Source organism: Cyrtonyx montezumae, unplaced genomic scaffold (genome assembly GCF_038088225.1).
Source record: "Cyrtonyx montezumae isolate F1298 unplaced genomic scaffold, pur_monq_1.0 scaffold_1, whole genome shotgun sequence".
In the NCBI taxonomy this organism is placed as follows: Eukaryota; Metazoa; Chordata; class Aves; order Galliformes; family Odontophoridae; genus Cyrtonyx; species Cyrtonyx montezumae.
The window spans coordinates 14,470,312-14,480,768 of NW_027071825.1; the positions used below are offsets into that span (position 1 = coordinate 14,470,312).

Consider the following 10,457-nt stretch of genomic DNA (forward strand, 5'->3'; position numbering starts at 1 on the left):
TACACAGCCAGCGAAGGAAGTGGCAGAGGAAGAGAGGATGCCAACTGACAGACTCCTCGCCACATTTTTTTCTGCTATATAAAAGCAATTCACGACAAACCATGCCAAGAGAAGGCTGCTGAAATTGTTGAACTCGGGGAAGCTGGGTATTGTAACAGAGGCCACTGAAACTTAAGCACTGCTGCACGTGACAACATTTTGTCCCTTTCTTTTCCGTGGCCCATGAAATGGAGACAATCAAGCGTAGAGAAACAAACTTTGCAATGCAAATCGAGAAGACGGATCAGAGGGGCTTTAGTTTTACTCATCCCCCGCGCACTGCAGCGATGGTACTTGGCCACTTCACACTGCGCCGTTACACTGACCCCCACCTACCAAAGCGTACTCTCAACGCGAAGCGCCCCGAGCTCGCGGCTGGAAAGGCACCAGCCTACTGCCTCACCGACGGGCCTGCTCCCTGCCGGCCTGCCGCCCGGGCCCCCGGCCGCGCAGAGGCCTCACAGACCGCTCCGGGAGAGGCCTTCGGGAGCCCTCTCAGAAGCCGCGAGGAAGCGGCCTGCCGAAGCTCCGGCGGCCCGGGAGCTCTTCCCCGCTGAGGAGCAGCCGGGCGGCACGGCCGCCACACTCGCCCCACTCCCGCCCACCGAGCGGAACGGGGAGAGCCCCGCGTCGCCCTAACGCTCTTCTGAGTGATACTGCGGCTGCGCAGTGCCGAGAGCTCCGCACGGCCGTGCTCGGTGCGGCCCAGCGCCCCCGCCTGCTGCCCCACGGCCTCCGGGGACGAAGGGGGGCGGCCGAGGTGGAACTGCGCACGGCTGTCACCGATGCGTGGTGAGATCCATGGGAGAGGCTGCTGCTCACAGCATAGGCACAGGAACGTGGCTGAACGTTCCTGGAAAGGTACTGCTGGCTAAGATCTGGTGGATTTTTGCCAGAGCTTGAATTATGATGATCCTGATAACTCATACTACAGTATTTCTTGATATAAAACAACATACAAATGTAACCTGAAAAAACATAAGAATTGGTGCTAGGCTGGTGCAAGTCCCTCTTGGACTGCATTATGGGAGGGAATGAGATACCCAGATTGTTAACACAGACCTTGAACGTAAGTTCACTTCTGCTAAGAGTGGGATTTGCTCAAAGTATCCCATGAATTCATAGAATTTACACTGCTAAGCTTCCATGCACGCACATGGAAGCTATCTCACTTCTGAATAAGAGCTGAGGTCACTGGAAAGTGAAACTTCAGACAGCTGAGGGTACCATTGTTTGGGTGCACTCTGACTGCTTTAAGCCTTGGTAATGATAGGGGTACATGGTCACAAAAAATACCCTTTCATCATCACTGAATTTGATTACTTAGGGAAACACACATTTAAAATGTTTCCTTCCCAACCTTCTTCTGCTTTTACAAGTCTTTACAAAACTGATTTCCCTTCTTTCAGTGTCACCATACAGAACTTCAGGAAGGGATGAGCACATTTTGTAAGTGTGATCTTATTACTCAGTATCTCAGACCACTGTAGAGCTGAAAGAACCTCACACACCAGACTTTTATAGGGGCCTGTAAAAGCAACAGAACATCACGTCAAATTCGCCTCTTGTTCTAACATCTCCAGGGAGATTTAGGTAGAGAGAAATATTTTGAAGGAACTATGCATAATAACTGTAAAGAAGAGATGGGTTAGCAGGCAGAATTGTCATATGTAATAGAAAATCTATTTTGTCAGGCAGGTATTGTCATATGTAATAGAATATCTATTACTCAGATATCATTACTATGTGTGTTATGCAATCATTATAGGTATTCAGATATAATACACGTGAGAAAAGAAGAGAATTAATTTGTCATAGGCTGAACTAGAACACATCTACTTGGATGTAAAAGTAACCAGAAAGAAAAAAAAAGTAATATTAAGAATGGAGATCTAAGTGTCATTTTGATGTTAGATATGGTACACAAAGGACTTAACACTTTATTATTTTATTTTCTGTAGCAATTTTCTTGAATTTTAGTGGTTTCAAGCACAGTGCTCCTGCACTTTTTTCATACCTCTTTGGACAGTCTCTGCATAAGTAACCATCGGAGGGCAGCAGATCACAAACTTTGTCGTGCCACAGAGTGGTACAAGAAAAAAAAAGTTCTGCCTTCTGTTGGCTATTTGCAACATCAGTGCCCAGATGTCTCACTATTTATTTTACTAGACAGGCATAACTGGGAAATCTGTATAATGGTACGATCTCCAGGTCTGACTTGTGTGCCATTCAACATCCATCGTAATGACAGACCACTATGAAAATCTTAGTTGCTGTTTATGCTCATTAGCATTCCTCTCAAACTACTTTTGCTTTCTTCTGTCTAAGAGATCCCAAATAATTCACATTGGCTTTCAGTTCAGAAGCATCTCATTCATTTTGTGACTGCAGCATAAGGCCTCCTGATTTACTTTTTTTTTTAAATAAAATTTATGCATGGCTGTTGTAACTGCATACCACATCCTCATTCACTGGAAGCGATATCCAGTGCATTCTTCTATTAATTTATTTTAACATAATCCTGCTTCATCTTACTTGTAAACAAGAAACAGGAGCCAGGAATCTCTACACTTCCAAACAAGTTAGTGGAAGGTGATTCATCTGAAGAGGAGAACATTACTTCAGTAGATGCCAAATTACTTGGCATCTGTGGACTCTATTTTCTGTGGTCCACAGAAAATCAGCTGACTTCAGCAGACATAAATTAGCAGGAGTTTTCCAGCCTAGTTACAGCATGTAAGACTCCAATTAAATGGGATATTGGTGAAATCAAGATAGAAATAAAAAAAATTAGGTCAGGTTTCTCTTGGAATATAGCCAATGTGGTGCAATACAAGCCAAAACAAAAATTTACATAGGTAGACAGACAAAAAATGTGTATATTTTCTTTTTATTTAAGATGAGGGCACTAGCTTTTTTTGTCAAGAGGAAAAAGTACTCAATTACTGATGGGGCATACAGGTCTTCAATTTTCTTATTAGCAAACAAGACTTCAACAAAATAATGTTTTTTGGATCAGGAAAGCAACTGGACAGCACAAGAGGTTTCTTTGTTCATGATTCCTCTACTTATTATCATGTTTGCTTCCTCAGGACTGCACTACTATGACACTGCTGTGTCCTCTTTTTCAGTCAAAAGCATAGGAAGACATACTGATGTCTACAGCAGTTTCACACCAGTCCTACATCTGTGCTTCTGCAGTAGGTTAGGCAGGACACCTACGTACCTCTAGACCATGGTAATCCAAATTCTCTCAGCTGGCAAGTATCTATCTTATTCCCAGCCTATTACCAAGCTGACACTCCACAGTCTGCCCTATAAGCCCTATTCAAGGAAAAAAAACAAATCTTTTCTTTAGCAAATGTTTACTAAAGTGACATTCTGGGAAATTAGTATACTATGATGAGCAAGATGTGCAATAATGCAGGTTATGAAATACTGACCAACTACCTTGCAGGCCCAATTTTATTCCATCTGAATGCAACCAGCATCTGCACTGAGGAGGATGTGGATACCTCACCACTTCCACACTCTGCAACTAACACTGGATTGCATCATGGGAGTCTACCAAGCTGGACATATTGAAATATTTCCTATATTACAGTCTGCAGCATTAAACACATGCATAAGGCTTCTCAGTCATTTGGAGTGAGCTGTTCCACTTGTTCATGATGTTTAATGATTAAAAAAACTAGACATATGTACCAAGGAACTCCTCATATCACACTGTGCTATAGGCATTTATTACTTATTTTGATTCTCATTCAAAAATAATGTTTAGGCTAGGTTACTGGACATTTGTTTCTTTGTTTTCCCTGGTAGGCTACACTGTAATTATTTACCAGACAGTAGCTTGACACTATTAAAAAAACCCATCATGCCAATTGCCTTGATTGCTAAGGTTAGATCATACTGGTTTTATTGCCTCTAAAGATCTAATCTTAGCAGGTAATGAGAACACTGCAGTTCTAAGTGACCTCATACATTGTGCATATCTAAGAGAAAACCAAATGGAACAGCACAGTAAAGAAAGTGGTGGATAACTGGCATTTCTTACTGTGATCCATAAATAGATTAATGCTCATTTACTTAGATGTTGTTCACACTGCTAAAGCTGATTTTATGCTGCCAGATTCTAGACGTGCCTCCTCTGATTAAAAATTTGGGAAGAGATGCTTAATAACAGATCCCTTCATGTTATCCTTCCAGTATTCTCCACAAGAAAAAAAAGGCAAATTTCTGTTTGAGATGTAGGAACTAATCATCTACCAGAGTAGAAGTCTCTGACATTTCTACCAGTAGGAGCTTCAAACACTACAAAACTGGTGTTTTGACCTTCTGTTGGGGTATTCAGAATTAATTTTTCTGATAAATCACTGACCAAAACACACTTTAGTAAAGAAGACTGAAGTGAATGAGAAAAACCCAGAACAAAAGCAGCCTAAAAGATAGAAATTGGTTTTGATCTAAAATCTTCCCTGAGGATCAGAAGCTGCAGGTTTCAAACAAATCCTGCTATGTTTTAAGGGCAAGTTAAACAGAAAAGATCTTCCATTAGTTGATCCCAAATTGGTTCTCTCATTGGTTCAATCAATTCTGGTCAAGACAAACTTAGGAATAACATCTTACATAAACCAAATTGCCATTCTGACACAAACTTCCAGGGAAAAATAGTTGGGACTATCATCAGTAACAAAAGGTCAACTGAAGGGGGGACTGGTTCTCTTAAGCTGCCTCAGTTGAAATCAAGGCTATATATCTGCAACTTAACAAATAAAGCAAATGTTTACATAGAACAGTACAACAAATAGTTTCTTACTAAAGAACTTTCGGTTTCCAGAATGCTAACTGAAACAGTGAGCATAAAGCTGTCTCCAGACAAGTTCTGGATTGACTAGAAATACAAGGCTTCACAAGAGCAAACAGAAATAGACATTAATGAAATATTTTCCTTGAGTAAAATTATTTTATCTCTGCATATGGCAAGTAAATTACAAAAATTAACATAGAATAACTGAAAGAAAGAGCTAGAACGCTTGAAAAATTTTTGAGCTACATAAGAATATGTAGAAGTGTACTTTTCATCATTTCAGAAATGTATATGATACAGCATTTCAAGAACTAGAGCCTTTATAACATTTTTATTGAGCTGTGGTTACAATGCATGGTAGAGTCAAAGTACTTGCAAACAAGAGTGAACAGCAAGACACAATGCTATAACGTGATAGAAAGCATAACAATAATAGCAGAATAGCACACTCCAGCAAATGAGAACAAGCCCAAACACAAAAGCAATAAATACAAAAAAAGAAAAAATAATAATAATAAAATAAACAACTTATCTTTAGAATGCCTCTAGCACACATAGACCTCCAGTGAGATACCTTTGCCTCCACTGCCAACCCTTAAATGAGGTCTGGGAAGGGGTGGATCCTGGCTCCACCCCTTCCAGTCACTCAGGTGCACTGCATGCACCTGAGCTACTCTAGGTTGGCTCTCCCTTCCCACCAGCTGCTGAGTCATTGTTTCAGGCTGTGACTGAGCATGTCTGCTACACAGAAGAATACCTTAGATAGAAAGCTTTAAAAAAAATGATTTTTGTTAGCAGAATTTGAGCATGCACTGATCAGTGATATGCAATGCTTCATTAAGTGCCATATGTGAATTGTTTGTGATTATAGAGTTCGTAGAGCTAATAAACACTTAGTTTGTGTTGAAAGCAATTAGGGAACAAATGCTAATTGTTAACTGCTCTGTTTATTTGGAATCCACTCCCAGATTTCTTGAAAAGTTTCAGACAAGACTTTACAGTTACTCAGTAAGAATACGATGCTAGGATCACCGGGACAAAAGAATGCAATGCCATCTAAAAGAAGCAGAGAATAGCCCTTATTCTTTGACATTTAAAACACAGATGATGACTGAAAAATATCCTGCTTAGAAAACCATACTTTACCCTACATTATGCTGTACGTTCCCTTAATTTCCTTTTCTTACTGTTCTTCAGGATGTCTCCTTGATCCCAGTATGTGGGAACTGCTGAGTCACAGCCTGAGCCACTGCTTGAAAACCTGGAGAAAAGACTTGATCAGCTCTGGAAGCACAGGTGAAGGTAATTCACCTGAGCAACTGGAAGGGGGAGGGAGGAGCCTGGCTTCACCCCTCTTAAGCCTCATTTAATGGCTGACTGGTAGTAAGGAAGAATCTTCTGTTAGAGATCTTTGTGGGGTTTTTCCTGTGCACCTAGCACCTTGGAGGCAGGTGAGTATTCTTTTCATTATGCTAGTTCTTTTGCTGTTACATCTAATGTACTAGTTTCTTTGTTCCAGTCTCGTTTTCTTCTCTAGCTCTTTAAAAAACAAGTATTTTGTAAGAAATCTTTCTTGCATGTTATTTTTTAACTAGACTTTCATTGTGCTTAGTATAGGCTTTGTTATTGAATCTAGGCATTACCTACTGTGTAATCAATCACCTGTTTTGTAATTAAGGCTTATTTCATATCATTTCAGTGCAGCCTTCAGTATTGTTACCTGTTCTGCTTTTTAATTCTGTATACTGATACAATCTTTTGATTTTGTTTTTTGGGGGTATTCCCTGTCTACTTGTTTCAAAGTATGTTTATCTGCCTAGGAATTTTGTTTGAGGATTGCATCTTTACTATCTGTCCTTTATCACCATCTTTCATCTATTTGTCATCATTCTGTGTTTTGAACTTCATTCAAAGTCTTCACTCAGCAGAGTATGTGAGCAGAATCTTTGTTCAGCAGAACACTTAATTATAATTTTATGCTCTTTGCTCAGTTGTACAAACATAACATGTGTACTCTTGTACCAAGGCCAGTTCCTGGAGATGATGAATGACGTGCAACTGTACTCATTTGTCCCTGTAATACTCTCCTTGACTCTTCTTCCATTTGAGAGCGCTATTCTAACAATAAAATATTAGAACTCAGGACAGCTATATTTGAAAACTGTAGCATCCATCAAAAACTCTGAAAAGTGATAGGCAGTTTACTGCTGGTAGTTTAGAACAGGTGACCAGATAAGAAGCATAGCAATCAATTAAAATTCTCTGTATTGCTTTTCTTGGGTTCTATTAGAGTCTTTTAAGGCGTGGCCATATTTCTCTGTGAAGAAATGTTAACCTTTTAATGTAGTGCTGTATATGTATGCACTCTGCAAAGAAATGCTTGTTTGTTTGAGTACAAAGTATTTTTAAATATTCACTAATTTTTATCCAGTGTGAGACTCCACTTAAAAGTGCATTATCTGCATAGAGAACAACAGAAGAATGTTTACAGGTCATTGTCACATGTATTCCTAGTCAGCTGATGCTGAATCCAATTTTCATGGTTATTTGATAAATGAAGAAGGCCCTTGCTAGTCCCTTACTCTCCAAAGCTGTCTGGAGGGAACAGGGAGTCTTGCCTGGCCTTGTGGCACAGGACTTGGGCAGGTCGCTCCAGTGTGAGGACGGCTGTCACTATCCACAGATCCAGCAGAGGGAAGTGTTGTTCTAAAATACCCACCCCCACTGTAAGTCGTACTGGTAAACTGCAAGTCACAGTAATGCACTAGGAGATCAGTGATCTGGAGCCTATGAAATAGGTGATTTATAAATTCTCAGAAGAAGACAAAGAAGCTTTAGCAAATGCCAGAAATTGCAAGCGATAGCAATCGGACTCTGCCAGGGACTGAAATGAAGCTATCTATAGATCTTTGGAGCTTAAATGTTGCTATTCACTTTTGGAGAGCAAAAGTTTGTATGGCATTTTAGAGATTAAAGAGTTATGATCTGATGGTTTGTGCTTCAGCTAACTGTGAAGCTGTAGCCTTTCATATCAGAAGATGGGATCTTGAAAAACAGTTGGTCAGAAATGCACTTGGTGATCACAAGGCAAGTTGTCATAGAAAGCTTTATTCAAAAAGTCTGGCTTAGTTTCAGATAACTGCTTCCAGAGAGATTGTCATTCACGATGTTGTTGCTCCCATAACCCCAAGCAGCACTGGAGGGCTAAAAAAGTCAAGTATAACGTCACCTTTGTGAAAGAATGTTCTATTAGAAATATTTTACAGTGAAATTTCAAAGACAAATATTTCTATGTAGCTTTGTCTTTCTTATTCCATCAGATTTCCTAGAATTGTGTGAGTGGAAGGACTAAAATGTGTACTTGGTCATGGGGAGTGTAGCATTTGAAACTGTTACTACTTCTGAAGTTTGAAGCTGGTTTTGTAATGTCTAAATGTCAAGTAAAGATTGATCAGGGGATGGCATGGTGGAACTCAACTTTTCATAGATTGCCAAGGCGTTGTTTTTCTGTATCTTATAAATGCCTGTGACAAACAATTAGAGCTTGAAAAAGATTTTCCAGATAACACTGTCTGAAATCTATCAGAAGGAACTCATCCTAATATAGTAGCACTAGGATAACCCCAAAGATGAACTTGACCTGCTTGGTTTACAGTCAGGAGCTGGACAGCTAAAAGCAGCATCAGTTTTGAGCAGGCAGATAACAATTTTCCCATTGCTCAGATATCATCACTCCACATCTGTGGGGTGTGGTGGATGGGTCGAGTGCTCCTTCTGTGGATCCTCAGGAGCCACTTGGCAGTAGAATAAATAGAGCCAAACCTGGGAAGTTAGGAGGTAATGTGTTACTCAGGCAATTAGATCCTCATAACTATCAGGTGAAGTGTTCTGACTTACTGTTTTTCCTGTTATTTTTAGCACCACAGTGTCCCTGGTTTTGTAATTTAATGAAATATTAATTTGTTGTCTTAGCCTATTACTGACCAACAAAAAAAAAGGCAGATCATGGAGGTGGCTGACAGCCTTTTCATTTTTTAGTAAGTAAAAAAGATTATAGAATAAGATATAGAATGATATATTTATTTTGCTCACAGAAAGGGTAAATAGTTCAATATGGTAAAATTATTAATCAGGGGAATGCAAGTGGGGTGGGTGGTTCTTAATGATGATGCTGTCAGCTAAGGAAGATGCATGTCAGGAGACAAATTGGACTGCTGGCCTAGCTAATGTTTACCAGGCTTCAAGAATGATTTTCAGAGGAAGTTGCAGAAAATGCCTCACATTACCACTGTTGTGATGACAGTAGCATCTTCTCTGAGGTTAACTTACCATTAATCAAAGTCTACCACCATAAGTAAAAGCTATCAGCCTAAACCAAATACAGAACAAATACGTTCTGCACCACGCTAGTGGTACGGCTGCAAACCAGGAAAATGAGCATGCAATTTTTACAACGTATGTTTGCGTTAGCATAAGCTTGGATTAAAGTGCAAGTTTCAATTTCTTACTAAGTAGTTTCACTTTGGGCTCAACTGCAATGTTGGAGTTCAAAAATGTTTTTTGCACAGAAATGTGTTATATTTTAATAGCTCTTCTAAAAGCTGAAACTGATAGTAATATCTTCATTTGTACTCAATATGATTTGTAAATTTATTTTCTAAGTTTAGTGCCAATGCTGTTTAAAGGAAGGGAGTTCTGTATGGTTCTAAGTAAAAAGGACTCTTTAAAAATACTTCTTTTGATGTGAAGCTAAGACAAATGGTGAACATTTTATAGCAGAATGTAAGGAATATAATCACATTGTAACTAGAATTGTGGATAGGTGTTTGCAGTGGAGTCAGGAAGAATGAAATTATTGCAGGAAAATTACATGAGTTGATTGAGCTGCTTGCGTGACTAAGAGGAGGTAGAAGCAACCCCTTTGTCCCAGCTGTTTGTGGAAATGGAGGTGGAACTCCTATATTTCTTGTGGGCTTCATGCATTTACCCCAGCAGAAATAGCCTTTGCAGACATCCTTGAAGGAGAGAATCGGCTGACAGCTGGAGAAGGAGGAAATGGGCAAGTCAAATGAACTTCTGGTGGTCTTTAAGATGTTGTGTATACTCGTGACTTTTTTTTAATATTTTTTACTGGAGTTGAATAGTGAAAGAAGGGTCTTGATATACTGCACGATGGTTTTTTGGTTGCCCCTTCCACAAAGGAGGATGCTCACTGGGTGTGCCTGACCACAACAACGGGGCTGGAGCTCTGCAGTGCGCGCAGTGGTGGGAGAGCTTAAGCTTGCTTTGTGCACGCTGTACTTTCTTTTTTTTTTTTTTAATTATCGCGTGACGGTTGATTTCTCACCTCATTCACCTCCCGGTTTTGCCTCCTCTGTTGGTCCGAACGCTGGGGGGACAGCAACCTCCATGCCACCGCCTCAGCCAGGCCTCGGGACGGGGCTCATGACGCCCGTGCGACCAACGCAGCTCGGCGCGACCGCGAGACGGTGCGGGGAGGCCTGGGCGGGGCCCGGAGGTGCCGCTGCGCCGCGGGGGCCGCAGGTGCGCGGCGAGGGGCGGGCCGGGCGCGGCGGCGCTTTTGTCCGCCGGAGTCGCCTCCCCGCCC

General features: G+C 40.9%; 1 protein-coding gene across 3 annotated transcripts in view; it reads right to left on the reverse strand.

Annotated features, from left to right (window-relative positions):
• KYAT3 (kynurenine aminotransferase 3) overlaps window positions 1-10,288 on the reverse strand; it is a 30,547-nt gene extending 20,259 nt beyond the window's left edge. The window contains exon 1 of one of the 3 annotated variants that reach the window (XM_065741429.1): window positions 10,197-10,288. The gene's annotated coding sequence lies outside the window, so the exon portion shown is untranslated. Of the gene's footprint in view, window positions 1-375; window positions 436-10,196 lie in introns of those variants that run through there. The other 2 variants (XM_065741422.1, XM_065741414.1) reach the window with 2 other exon arrangements.
• Window positions 10,289-10,457: the final 169 nt, after the last annotated feature.